This window comes from Pogoniulus pusillus, chromosome 11, assembly GCF_015220805.1.
Source record: "Pogoniulus pusillus isolate bPogPus1 chromosome 11, bPogPus1.pri, whole genome shotgun sequence".
NCBI lineage: Eukaryota > Metazoa > Chordata > Aves > Piciformes > Lybiidae > Pogoniulus > Pogoniulus pusillus.
Window position 1 is genome coordinate 10213831 of NC_087274.1, and position 14466 is coordinate 10228296.

Sequence of the window (14466 nt, forward strand, 5' to 3'; positions counted from 1 at the left end):
GGGCTTGCAGCCATCAAAAACTCTAGCAGCAAGACAGTGAATGCCTGTAGGCATCAAGTCTGAGGCTGGTGGTTATGTTATGCAGATGTTCATGCTTCAGGACCTTCCACTGCAGGATTCTGCTGCCTCAGGTGTTTCCTGGGTTTTGTAGTTTGTGGTAAGAAGGCAGTGTGTCATTTTATGCTTGGAGCAAAAGCATCCCCTCTGCTGCTTTTTCTGTGCACTCAACATACTTTTTAATCTTGACAGCATCTTGAGTACCTGAGTGTGTACTTGAGTGTGCTGAGTGTAGACCTTCAAATGGAGAAGTGCCTTGTTCTTGGCTTCTTGCTGTCCACTCTTGAGCAATGCACCTGATTTTTTTTCATAGCTACCATGTCCAGACCCAGCACCAGCTGCTTACCAGTGGTTGGTGGTAGAGTACCTTTGCACAGGCATAGCCTCCAGAGCTGGTGAATCTTTTCCAACTCAAAATCCCTGTTGTAAGCTGAAGTGTCCTGGTAGTGGCTGGTCTGACTTGCTTCGAGTTGCTGCTTCAGTAGCCTGCCAAATCTGAGGAGTATGCAGTGGCAATTAATGCGTGGGGGCAGTTTTAAGGCAGAGCCTGGTTTGTGTGTTTGATTAGGCATGACAAGCCATGCAATGGAGCCCAAGGCTTTATCAACCCATGGACCTTTCCCAGAACACAGCTGGAGTTCAGCAGCTTGGAGCAGTTCTGATTATGGTCGTGCTGATGCCACTCAGTCCATGCCACGTGGCTTTTCCTGACTGTAATCTGCTGTCCAGTCATTGCTTTCTGCAGCTTTGTCACCCTGTCGAGCCTTGCAGCACAGCCCTCAGCATGGCATTTGGGCAGCGTTCATTAGTGGCAGAATTCAGTTCACCTCTATTTTGCTGGAAGCAGGGAGGAGGCAGAGCACTGCTCCAGCTGTCAGGGGAGCAGAGCTCTTTAAATCATCTCGGCAGGGTATTTTTATAGTGCTTGCAAATCTGCTCTAACTGTGTTTATAGCTCTATGTTTCACCAGAGTGGTGATGGGCTGAAATTCCTCTGTTATACCTGAAGTCATTAAAGCAAAGAACATCTTCTGTATACGGCACAGAACAGACTCTGGTGGCAGAGCAAAATACACTTTATCCTGCTGTAGATGTGCAGAGCAAAAGATCCCCAAGAAAAAAAAAAAAGGAGGTGATTTTAGGAAGTTAGCTTCAAGTGAATTACAGCTCCAGAAAATATGGAGCCTCCCTGTCAAGGCTAACTTAGGTGGGTGAAGGGAGGAAAAGGCATTTCGCAGCCAGAGCCATCGATTAGTTGTTCACCAGCCTGTTGTTGTTCTTCGGCGTGTAGATACGATGGCATCCAGATGTACAAAGCAGGCATTTGGAGTGATGCCACCAGAGGGACAGGGATCAGTGGCTTTGTAATTGATTAGCTGCATCGTTTGTCCTCAGTACTTTTTTTAATTCTTGTTTAAAATAGTCCCAAGAGGCTGTTAGCACAGGTAGAATGCAACTGCAGCTCAGTGGCACGTCTGTGTTAGGAATCTTGGTGGCTTTCTGCTCTGAAAGGCAAAAGCTTCGATTAAAAGTGGGGAGGGGGAAGGCAGCCAAAGCCTCTTGCTTGCCTGACTGTGTGTTTGGAGGCAGAACTGCTGACTTCAGGCAAACAGGCTTTGCTCTCTGCTTACGCTGTCTGGAGTGAGTGCGTGTTCTCTGAGGGCATCTTCAACACAGCTCCTTGCATCCAGTCAGGTTACATCTGAAAGAGTCCAGGGAGGCAGGGAAGATGCTCAAGATGAAAGACCTCTGCTCCTCTCAGACCTCAGGCTGAAGGAGGGGTGGGAAGGACAGGAAGGGAGCAAATGCACTTTGTGCAGTATTTGACAGAGCTGCTGAGTTAAACATGACTTCACCCAGTAGCATTCCAGCATCTCTTCTATCCACATCTACACTGAAATATCTTACAGGTGACATTACTATGCCAAGTTTGTCATATCAGGCCAGGAAGAGAACAGGGAGATGTTCCTGTGTTCCTGCTGAAGGTGTGCAAATTCAGAGGGGAATTTTAAATCCCTGCTTGAAGCAGCTTGCTGCTCTGTCTGCAGAGATGTGGGATGCAGCAAAGCAGCGCTTGAAACTGGTTTAAACCCCAGTGAGGAAAAGGTGGAGAGTTTAGTCTTTGGCATGTATGGGAAGATAGTCAGCTCTGAGGTCAGTTCTGCTAACAGTGAATCTCTCCTCTTTCTTGCCTGTAAGAGGTCACCTTTTAGAAGTGTTTTCAGTGAAGGGGCAGCTCCAGGTTTGTCTGGGACACTCATGAAAAGCGGAAGATTTCATGGTTTCCTGATTGACCTAGAAGTGTGTTAGTCCCCTGAGAAGTGCTCTGATGCTCTTGGGAAAAAAACTGGCTTTGGGCATCTTGGGAAGTAGTCTTCCCTGTTAATTTGTGGACACTGTACAGCTGTTGGGCTGTGGTGTGCTGTAGAGCATGTGCAGAGGTGAGCAGAGAGATGTGTTCCTGCCAGAAGTTGCTGTTGCCTGTGTGATGTCCACAGGAAAACCAGGCTGGCAAGGATCACTGCAGGTGTAACTGATTTTTGTCCTTAATACCTGTGTGCTGGGAGGTATTTAATCTAACTTTAGCATGTTCATAATGGGAATTGTGCCTCATACAGAACCAGGGAGCATCTGGCTTTATTGCTCTGCTGGTTTCTATGCCATTGCTTTAAGTGTTTACTTGTACCACTGGCTCAGTGACTTGGGTAAGCCATCTACAGATGTGCTTTTGGGTTGCTTGGTTGCCAAGGAAGGGACAAGGGGAGAGAGTAAAATTCCCTGAGCTGTAATCTAGAATTATTGTCACATCAAATGTGTTGCTGAATAACTGAATGGATACCTGAGGAATGACACTGAGAGAAGAGTGGCGTTTCCATGGTGGGGTGTTCTGCTGGGTGAATGTTGTGTTCTTGTATTGCTGCCAGCTATCTGGAGAGCTTGTGATAAATGGTTTAGAAGTCAGCCTGGAAAACACCTGAAAGGAAAATGGTAGAGTAGTGAGAGATCACTCTGATGGGTTTTAAATGGGATGTTGAAAGCTCTGAGTGCTGAAGAAAAGCTCACCTGGGCAAGTGAAGTGAGGCGGCACTCAAGTCAGACTCTGAAAGGCTTCTTCACTTCTGTCCCTATTGCATCATTGCTGTCACCAGTCACAGAATCATTAAGATTGGAAAAGACCTTTTAAGATCATCAAGTTCAACCCTAACCCAACTACCATGACCAATAAACTATATCCTAAAGCACATCTATAACTTCTTCAGCACTTCCAGGGATGGCAACAATTTCGCCTCCCTGGGCAGCTTGTTCCTGTGTCTGACCACTCTTTCAGGAAACACATTTTTCCTAATATCCAACCTAAACCTTCCCTGGCACAGCTTAAATCCCAATTCCTCTCATCCTATCCCTAGTTACTTGGGAGAAGAAACCAACACCAGCCTCACCACCCCTTCCTTTTGAGTTGTTGTAGAAAGCAATCGTTACTGAAGGAAATTGAGGGTTGGTTGCTTGCTTTTGTCTTACAGGGTGCACAAAGAGGAGGCAATGAATTAAACCTGCTCTGTTTGGAAGCTGTTTTAGTCTTCCCCCAGCCACTCCACAACTGAGGAATGCACCACCCCTTGAATACAAACATGGGTAACGGTGCCAGGGGTGGCAGAAATTCTGTCTTTAGATAACTGCACTTGTGTAGCTTGGTTTGTGGGTTCAGTAGGAGCTGCACCTTCTTTTTGTAATGTCTGACGCAGCATTTCTGTGTGTGGGGGATAACTGAAACTCTGTCAGTGAATAGAAAATGCAGCTGAGGTGTTTTGGGCAATGATGCAATTGTGCTGCATTGTCCCAGCAGCATTCACACTGTCTTCTGCAGTGTGAGCCAGGGGAGTGGCTTTGCTGGTGATCAGAAATAAATGCATGCATGAAGTACCTGCACTGGCACTGAATTTTGAGGGGGTTCTCTGGAGCATTCCAGAGGTTGCTGGAGCTGGTTCTAAAGGTTTTGATGATGATTTTTTTCTTAAGCCAATATCTGACTTAACTGTGAATACAGCTGGTTCAGAAGGCATGTTATTGAACAGCCTTTGCACAGCACTTGCTGTATCTTGCAGCTAGTGCCAGTGTATGTCTTGAAACAGCACTTGCCTTTTGCTCTGTGCAGAAGAGGTGACCCTAGACCTCTGTCCTGGCCTGAGGAGGAGGCAGTGATGCTGTGAGCTAAACTTCAGAGTTCTGCCTGAGCGCTCTGCATCCCTAACCATGGAAACTGCCTCTGTCTCCAGTCTCAGCATCTTGTCTTTCTGCCTCAGCTAGTAAATGTACTCAGGTCTTGATGTGCTTCCTTGAATTCCCTGCTCTGTCTCTTCTCCGTGGGCTTCAGGCAGAGCCCTTTTGTGCCTGCAGCATTTTTGATGTGTAGCAGAGCAGTGAGGCACTGCAGTGGGTTTAGAGAGATCAAGCAAGAGTATTTCTGCAGGGGGATTGCTCCTGTTTTAGAGCAGGCAGGGAACTTGGAGGAGGTAGAAGAGGCTGCTCAGCTCCAAGCACTGTCTGCCCAGGGCTGGCTTGGGAGTGTAGCATGACACAGCATTTGCTCTGCTCTCAGCCGCAGCTATTTATACATCACTTCTCAGTGTTGTCTTCTTGAGGAGATTCTCTACTTGATAAAATAATCCTGCTGAAGTATATTAAATGTGCTGCTGTTCCTAGACCTAGGTGAGTGGTTTGATTCTGTGGCAGGAACTGTACCTGAGCGTGAGGGAATTTCATTGTTAAGATGCATCTGGCTTCAATCCCCTAAAGTGATTTTAATGCAGGCTGGACTTGCCTTGGGTCTTATATGCCAGTCTTGGTTCATGCACCAGGAATTGAAAGATAATAGGAGAGAGGGAAGGTATTAGCCTAGGAGAGAAAATTGCAGCAATTGTGAAATGTTAGTCTCTGTGTTTGGGGGAAGGGATTCCTGCGAGGGTGGTGGTGTGGAGGCTCTGGGGGAAAGAAAGGGAAAGGAGAGTAGGCTGTATTACACTAACCATCCTGTGTCAACCTCCTACATTTGGGTGTCTCGTGGCTGACATCCTATCAAAGAGCTCTGCCTGTGTCCAGAATTCTAAGCAGCTTTTATAAATAGTGTTTTTCAAGCTGCCTCTGTGCAGAGACTGTGAAAGACTGGGGATAGACCAAAATATTATTGGCTTAATTTTTGAACCAGTCCACGAAATAAAGGAAACAAAAACACGAAAACACAACTGGAGCAAGAGAGTAGAAAAGTGAAGGGTAGAAAAACAGCTCTGGGTTATCTTCCTCTGCGATGCAAAGCACGCAGCTGGGGAGGGCTGTTCTAGAGGCAACACTGCTGGAGATTGCAGGCTTGAGACTCACAAAGCACGAATACATGAATCTTGTTAAGGCATCTTAAATCATTCTTTTCTCTCCTGCTTGCCTGCTGACTTTAAAAGCTGCTTGCAGGTTATGCTGTCTCTGAATAATTGTGAACAATTAGAAGCTAATTTAAATGGCTGGTTTGTATTCACAGCAGCAGCATATGAGCTAACCAGCTGGAAAGCAGACACGGTGATTTTCTGTTGATATGTCTCCCTCTTGTTGTTCCCTGCCAGTGTTTGCAAGGTGGGGTTTTGCTGTGGGCTAATGAGGAGTCCCTCCTGCATGCTGCTGACCTGATTGCAAGGGAAGAGAGGATGCTTCATTCCCTAGCACAGAGCCGTGGTTGGGCTCAGCAGAAGAGCCCTGCCTGTTTGCTCCAGGAATGGAGCAAGGGAATGTTCTTCATGAATATGCTCTTTATTCCACCTCCCAAAGGTGTGATGCACTTAGTGTGCCCCGGGAGTGAGTTGATCAGCTATGGTCACACAGCTTTCCTCACAGCATCCTCTTTATCCTCTGGAATCACAGAAACATTCAAGTTGGAAAAGACCCTCAGGATCACCAAGTCCAAGCAATAATCCTACTCTACAAGGTTCACCCTAAACTGTATCCCCAAGCACTACAACCAAATGACCTTCAAACACATCCAGGGTTGGTGACTCCTCCTCCACCTCCCTGGGCAGCACATTCCAGTGCCTGACTACTCTTGCTGGGAAAACATTTTTCCTAATGCCCAGTCTAAATGTACCCAGTGGCAGCTTGAGACCATTCCCTCTAGTTCTATTGCTCTTTACCTGTAAGAAGAGACCAACCTCACCACAGTGAAAGGCAGAAGGAGACCTGAGCAGCCTTACTCTTTCCTCCATGCCTGGCACTGAGCCCCAGATGCTGCTCAGAGTGGCAGATGATTCAGTTCTATATCATTGATGCTGTCCAGATGGCAACCCCAGCACAGTCCTGCAAGAAGGTGGAAAACCTGTTGGATAGCAGCTGCCATCTCCCTCCCAAGGCAACAGTTTGAGACATCCTTTTGCTTCAGGTAAATGAAAGAGCTACTGGACAGACTCTGCACATGAAATGGAACACAGCTTAATTGGCAAGTTAAAATGAGGGGCTGTTGGGAACCTCAGGAATTTGGACTGGTGGCTGAAATGAGCTCCTGCTCTTTCCCTGCCACACTGGTGGGTGTTGTCAGCATCCAGGTGATCTCCTTAAGCGAGTCTCTTCTAGCAATCAAATGCATCTCGCTTAGAACTTGTTAGATGCTGCCAAAAAGGTCAGCACAGCCCTTGCTCTCACCCTGGGGGGTTGAGGCTTCACCAAGGTTTCCACAACCATCCCTTTAGGTGCTGTTTGGTCTGGGCATCTCCTGACAGGCTGAGTGTGGGTGTCTGTAGAGGTGCTCTGCTCCTCAGGGCTGTTTTCTTCTCGGTGAGGATTGCCAGCTCTGACCTGTGCTTCGAATGAGGCTTTCCTGAGGGAGTGTTGAGACAGGCTGTCTGTGAGAAGTGTTGGCTGATGGACAGGCAAGATGCTGCCTGCTTCTCTGCTTCCTGCTTCCACCCAGCAGCTTCTCCTGTGTCTTCAGCGCGGCCTGGTGTGGGTTTTTCGGGTAACACTGCCATCTGGTGCTAGAGCTCTGCTCTTGAGCAAGCTTTCCTCAAGTCCTTAGGCAGAGCTGGTTAGGACAGAGTTGCTTTTCATCAGCCATCTTGCTGTAAGGAACTGGGGAGAGGGGGGGGATTGTCCTGTTGTCATCTCTGCTGATGGAGGAGATCCTTTAGGCTTGCCTTCTCTTTTCTTTTAAGCAACTGCTTTTGCCAGAACTGCTATACCCAGAAGACAAGATAATGAAGCAGAGAATATAAACACTGGGCAAGAGGATCATAGCTTTTGCTGTAAACTACTGTCAAGGGGGGAAAAAAGCTATGTTTAGATCAAGCTCTGTAATTGGGGACGTCTTTGAAAGGTGCCCCACAGGACTCCAAGTGGCTTACTGCTAGACTCACTAGTGAGTAAATCTTCTTTTGCAAGGTCTCTCCATGTTTGTGCCTTTCCATATCTTCATGCTGAGCATCATTATCATGTTCATTCCTTCTGAATTATTTCTCTGGCCTCCTCAGAGGTTTTGTGAAACCTTTGTGCACTCACAGGATTTGCTTTGTGTTCCTGGATGGAAAGGACCTGGCTGCTGCTTGATGCCAGTGAGTGTACAGGATGTAAGCCTGGTTGAACAGATAATTCAACAGCACTTGATAGCAAGGTTGGACTAAACTTCCCCATATCTCTTTTTTTCTCATCACACTGAAGATCATTCTCACCTGTTGAATCTACAAAGCTTAGCAGATTGCTGAGGTTCTCTTCCTTCAAGCCACAGCTGGCACTCCAGGTACCAGGTTACCTTGGCTGCTTCAGCCCTTCTTCAGGTGTCTAACCCAGCCTCATGTGAGTGGGTTCACTGCTGCCACATCCCTTTTGTGATGGCTGGTGGTACTCAGTGTCTACACCCATGAGACAGAACTGTGAGACCAAGTTTGCTGAAAAGCTGAGAATTGCTAGTTCTGGTTATATATAGGTGGGATTCACCTTCCAGGCAAAGCACATTTGTGTACCTCTGCTGCTTCTACTTCTGGGATCCTCCTCTCTTCCAACCACCTTGTTGTCTCTGGTGGAAAATGTTCCCAAGCCCTACTCTTTGCCTTTAAATAATAAGCCAGTGACCTTCATGTTGTCTTATCTTCTTTCCCTTGAGTTACTGCCTTGCACTTTGCCTTTGTTTGTAGATTGGTGCATTCACCAGGCCAGGGCATCTGTCTTACAGTGTTTTCCAAAATGTCATGTAAATTTGCAGAGCTACAGCAGTGATTCGTTGCCAGTCTAATAAATAATGTTTGGCAGTCTTGGACAAGGGAAATCCAAGTAAAAGATTTACTTTTGTTAAGCAAAAGATTCACATGGAAGCCAGATTCCTCAGCTCCATGGCAGAGTGCTTACCCACAGTGTAATGGCACAGAGCTGTTGTTGCATCCAGTGATTTGTTCAGACTTCTTAGCCAAAATTCACTTGTCCAAAAAAGTCTTGCACTGCCTTTCTGCCAGAAGACTTGATGGGAGAGGAGGAAGATGCTGCAACATATGGTTGTAAGTGAAGGAGCAGAAATGTGCTGCAGAAGTTTTGTACCACTGGAGGATGGGAAGCTACACTGCCACCAAAGAACTTTACTACTCAAAAATAAAGTACATCAGCAAGTAGGATGATTAGAAACAGGGTCAAAGTAGCTACAAGTCTATTCCACATAGACTCACAGAATAGTTTGGGTTGGAAGAGACCTTAAAAATCTTCTCCTTCCAATTCATAGATTCACAGAGTGGTTTCAGTTGGAATGGACCTTAAAGATAATCTAGTTCCAACCTTCCTGCTGTTGGCAGGGACACCTTCCACTACACCAGATTACTCAACCTGGCCTTCAACACCTCCAGGGAGGGGGTATCCACAACTTCCTTGGCCAACCTGTTCTAGTGTCTCACCACTCCTATTGTAAAACCATCCACCAGACCAGGTTGCTCAAAACCTCATCCGACCTGGCCTCGAATGTAGATGTGTGGATGGTGGAGGCTCAGGGAGCTTCACCCTGAATCTGGAAGGAACTCAGCTGAGCAGCACAAGTTCAGGTTTTTGTGTCTCCATAGTATGTCATCAAGGCCAATGAAAGAGCTGTCAGTTTGTCTTAGCACTGCAGGTCCCTGGGGAGCCTCACTCTGTTGGGAGATAAGAGCTAATGGCACAGCCAGATTTTGAGGCTGCCTTCCCACCACACTGCCAATGTTGAAAGCAAACAGTGATGCAGAGCTGATAATTCGCTGCTTCTTGTTCAGATTGCCTGGTCTGATTTCCTGTGTGTGTTGCAGAGGCTTCCCTCCTCTGCTGCCTTCCACACAGCCAGCTCCTGGGTGTCTCCTCAATGACTGTAGAAGATCACAGGCTCTGCCTGGTTCTGACAGTCCAGTAAACAGCTGGTGTTGCTCATGTCCACTTAGCACTTGGCCTTTAAAACTGTTGTAGATGTTTAGATGGTGAAGGCAAGTTTATTTTAGAGCAGTGTGTGATGCCCTGGGGATGGAAGCTGTGTTCATCCCTACCAGTGATGGGATCTTGGTGAGCTAAGTCAGGATATTCTACTTTGTAGAATCCTAGAATGGTAGGGTTGAAAGGGACCTGGAGATCTAGTCCGATCCCCCTGCTACAACAGGTTTACTGACATCAGCTGGCACAGGAACACACCCAGGTGGCTTTTGAAAGTCTCCAGAGAAGGAGATTCCACAACCTCTCTAGGCAAGCTGCTCCAGGGCTCCAGCACCCTCCCAGGAAAGAAGTTTCTCCTTAAGTTCAAGTGAAATCTCCTGCATACCTGAAGGGATCCTACAGGAAGGCTGCAGAGGGACTTCTTATGAGAGTGTCTAGAGACACAGGACAAAGGGAAATGGTTTGAGGCTGAGAGTAGAGTTAGACTGGATCTTAGGAAGTTCTTAAGTATGAGGATGGTGACACTCAGGAATAGGCTGCCCAAAGAGGTTGTGGATGCCTCCTTCCTGGGGATGTTCAAGGCTAGGTTGGATGAGGCCTTGAGCAGCTGAGTCTGGTTGAAAGGGGTCCCTGCCCATGATGAGTAGATGATCTGTAAGTCCCTTCCAACAAAAGCCATTCTGTGATTATCCATCTCTACCTGATATCCTTGAGCACCATAGCTAGATGGCTTTTAAACACACCCAGGGACAGAGTTCATCCACCCCTCTGGGCAGCCTCTTCCAGATCCTGCTTGCTCTCCTTGCCGTGCTTTGGGCAATGCAAGCAGGGACTCATGCATTCCTGAATCACTGCAGGGTTTTGAGAGTTAAAGACAGACCACATTGAATGACTTTGGGTTTTCTTAAGTCTCCTGATGCAACTCCTAAGTAACTCTGAATATGTTCTCTTTTGTAATTCTGTGAATGCTTGGAGCTGACAGTGATGTCTTGGTGTTAGGAAGATGCAGTATGATCCTAAAAAGAGCAGTGGCTACAAACCCAGATTCACCTCTAGGCACTAGATGGCAGAGCAATGATTGACTGTTGTGTAGTAGTGCTGGGAGCTGCACCCCACTCTGACATCTACTACTTGATCAGGCAGGAGCTTAGGCCTTGCCCCAGAAGGACCTAATTCATCTCTAAGTAACAGAGGAGTCTCCACAACCTCCTGTCCCAAACAGATTGTAAACTCTTTGTCTGCAAGAGCCACAGACCACATCTGCTTTCCTGGTGGGAGTAGCCAGGACTTGTCAGGGACAGAACTTCTGTGCTAGTCAGTGCAGATTTATTCTTGTAGCTTTGCAGCTGCATGCCTCCAGGGCTTGGGTTTCAACCCCTCTGTGATGTCTATCTCATTGTTCAGCTCCTCTGGGTAGCAGAATTTCAGTTCTCAGGTGTCTTAAGTTTCTCATGGCTTTTCTTCTGCCCCATTCTCCCATCTCTCTCCCCTATAAAAGTCAGCGTGGCTGGAAATCTGCACTTAGGAGTGAAGCAAGATGTGCTGTTTCAGATGCTGGTGTGAATCAACTCTGAGCTTCTAGAGGCTCTGCCCTTGCTATTTTATCCTCTCTGCTCCTGCTTTTCAGACAGCTCTTGTGCAATGCAGTATGGTCAATGGAACCAAAGGCTTGCAAGGGGAAATAACTTGGTATGTGATGCCATTAGTAACGTGTTGATAGTGAAATGATATGAAAAATATCTTGGCTTCAGATCTTCTGGGTCTTTGAATTCATGAACCTTTGTCATCTAACTCTGTCTCCATGCTATGTTTGGACAGCTGAGTTGCTGTTTTAGACATCTCATTTGGATTTGAATAAAAACAGCTTGCTGAGATGATTGCAGCACTGCTGTTGGAGTGAAGCTTGGGTGCATAAGCAGATCTTAGAGTTAATATATAAAAATTGAGGGATGCTGACCTGGGCCAGCTGCTGCCAGCTCTGCTCTCTCCCTTCCCTCCTCTGTGAACACCCTGGAGCAGTGCAGCTGCTCAATGAATCTCAAAATGGTGGAGATTGGAAGTGACCTCTGGAGATCTAGTCCAGCCCCCTGCTAACATAGGTTCACCTGGATCAGGAGCATGTCCAGGTAGGTTTTGAATGTCTCTAGAGGAGACTCCACAACCTCTCTGGGCAGCCTGCTCCAATGCTCTGCCACTCTCACAGTGATAAATGCTTTTTCCTTATGTTCACGTGGAACCTTCTCTGCTCCTGCTTGCACCCATTGCCCCTTGTCCTATCATTGAGCAGAGCCTGGTTCTGTCCTCCCAACACTCACCCTTCACATCTTTATCAACATGAGTGAGGACACCCCTTGGACTGCTCTTCACACTCAGGAGACCCAGCTCCCTCAGCCCTTCCTCACAAGGGAGATGTTCCAGTCCCTTGGGCAGTTTGCTTCTGACTCTCAGTTGAATAAGCATCTCGACCATCCAGCAGCAGTTCAGGTGAAGGGATGGATTTTCTTCTCTAGTTTTGTGCCTGCCTTGCAATTCCCATTTTTGTAAGCAGTTGCCAAGGGAAGTTTGGGTGTGTGCTGTTTATTTTCCTCCATCCTTATGTGCTTCCATTCTGAGAGCTCTTGTTTTGGAGGATAAAATCTGCAGTGTGTCTGGAATAGAAGCTGATGTCCTCCTTGCCACAGTGATTGTGCTGGAGGTGAAGGCTCTGAGATCACCCTGGCACCCTCAAGCAAGTTTTGTTCTTTCTTGGTCAGCTACTGCAGCTATGAGACAACACTGACCAAGAGTGAACTTTCAGTTTAAGTCAGTAGTGACAAGCTTTGTGCTGGGCTGCAAAATGATTGGACTCAGTGGTCTTAATGATCTTTTCCAACCCAAGTGATTCTCTGAGGTGCCATCTTCCATGTGTTGCTGGCTAGCTGAGCAGAAGGCAGTCATGCTGTGGCTGATGCAGGAGGAAGGTGTGCTTCTAAGTCCATGTGTCACTGAGTGATGAAGATCAAGGACCTCGGATGTGAAGTTCAGCCTCGGGCAGGGATGAGTCACAACATCACCTGTCCTTCCTGGTGTCCAAGCATGGCTTGAACCTGCAACGTCTGCTGAGCAGTCAGCTCCTCCAAGAGCTGCCAAGGGGAGCCTGTGCAGAAGCTGCGTGCTGGTGTATTTTGGACTCAACAGCCAGTGTCTGCATCTAGGTGCATTCAGCCTATGATCCCCTCTGTGTTTAAGCTTGCCTCCTGCTTCTGCTTTTGGGTCCTTCGGTGCAGGGCATAGTGGGTTTTGTTATCATCTGTGACAACATCTCAAGAGGTCTTTTCCAACCTGATTAATTCTGTGAGCATTGTACACTTGCAGTGAGGCATGGCAGCAGGACAGTCTACTGGCAGCTGCTGAGCTCTAAGTGCCAAATTTAAAAGGGCTTCTCAAGTGCTGAGATCCCTCCCTCCTGGAGGGGGGATTGACCTGCTGCTGGTGACCACATCCCTCTGGGTATAACAGAGGGGAGGAGGAACGACTGAGCTGTACTGTGTTCATCAACAGCCCTTCTAGCTTCCTCTGGTTGGGCTGCTTCTGGGCCTTGACAGTCTTTTGTGTGATGACAGACCTGCTAAGTATTTATTGTTGGTGCTGGCATTCTGCCTACTCCTTTGCTTGCTTATCCTAGCAACAGGGACAGGTGGGTCTGGCACATGGAGCTGGAAATAGTCGTGTTGCTGCCTTTAAAAAAGTCAGGAGATCTGAAAATAGGAATTCCATGGAATCCCCCTGCAGAGAAAGTTTGATGCCTTGGGGGGAGGGGGGGAATTTGTGTGCTTATGTTGCTCAGGAAGGATCACAGAATGGGAGAGCTGCTCATTGGCAACTTTTATGATTTACCAGAGCTGACTTAGACAAAAATATTGCTGTTGCCAGGTAGCACAGGACCACCTTGGCCATCTGGCTCCTTCAGATACCATTTAATGCAGACTGGAGCGGTGTGGTGAAACATAATGCAGCAATTTAAACGCTGTGTGTCAGATTGAATTGGCCTAATGCACATTGAAAGGAAGCTATCAGCGTACACTTGGAGCTCTGCAGCAAGAGGACTCCAGTTAAAATACCCCAACTGCTGCTCACGTGTGAGCACTTACTGGAATGTGAAGGCTGCTGCCCGGTTCTGGATGCTGAGAGGCTGGCTGTGCACTGCTGCTTTGAGCAGAAGAATTGGGGGAAGCTGTGTGAAAGCTGATGTCTGTCTATGTACCCCAATGGGATGTGGGAGGTGATGAATACAATTCCACAGTCTGGAGATAGGCTGTGAGAGGCTTCAGGTTTCCCACTCTGGTGTAGTTGTGACTGCAGATGTTGGGTCTGGAAGCCAAGCTGGCTGCCTCTCTTCCTCTCTTACTGAAACACACCATCAAGAGGGCAATAAATACTCAGGTACTTGGCTTTGAGTCCAGATCCGGTCCTTGGACTATGGATTTATGGCTAATTTAGTGAAGAGGGCTGGAAACCAGGGTGCTGGGTTAGGATGCAATGCTGACAAAGCAGCCTGGATTTGAGGCTGGGATTGACAGGGAAAAGCAACGAATGCAGCAGTCGTGGAGAGGGAGATGCTGAAAATGAGATGTGGAAGATGCTGTGCTCACAAGTGGTGTGTAACTGGTGTGTTTGCAGGGCTCAGGGGTGTACCAAACATGTTCTTGACCAGAAATGCAGCTGAGCCTTCTCCCTGTTCAGTAGAAGGAAACCTGAACTGAGTGAGGCTAAGCCTGGCATTGGAGTTCAGTCTGGTGGCCTGCTTGTTAGTCTGCTTAGGACATGATCCCTCCTGTAGTATTTTGGGGTTGGTGTATTTGATGGCAGCTGTGTTTTAGGGTTTTGAGCTTGCTGATGACACTTAAAGAAGTAGCCTGCAAGCAGTCTTGAGGTCACCAACACAGCTTGATGAAGGACATCACTTGATAATTGACCTGGAGATTGATCAAGTGATACCTCCCTGTTCCACCAATGGCTCCTGGTGCCCACA

At 47.5% G+C, this 14466-nt stretch overlaps 1 protein-coding gene across 1 annotated transcript in view; it reads left to right on the plus strand.

Moving 5' to 3' along the window:
• UBE2O (ubiquitin conjugating enzyme E2 O) overlaps window positions 1-14466 on the plus strand; it is a 73653-nt gene that overhangs the window by 24159 nt on the left and 35028 nt on the right. The window lies entirely within an intron of this gene.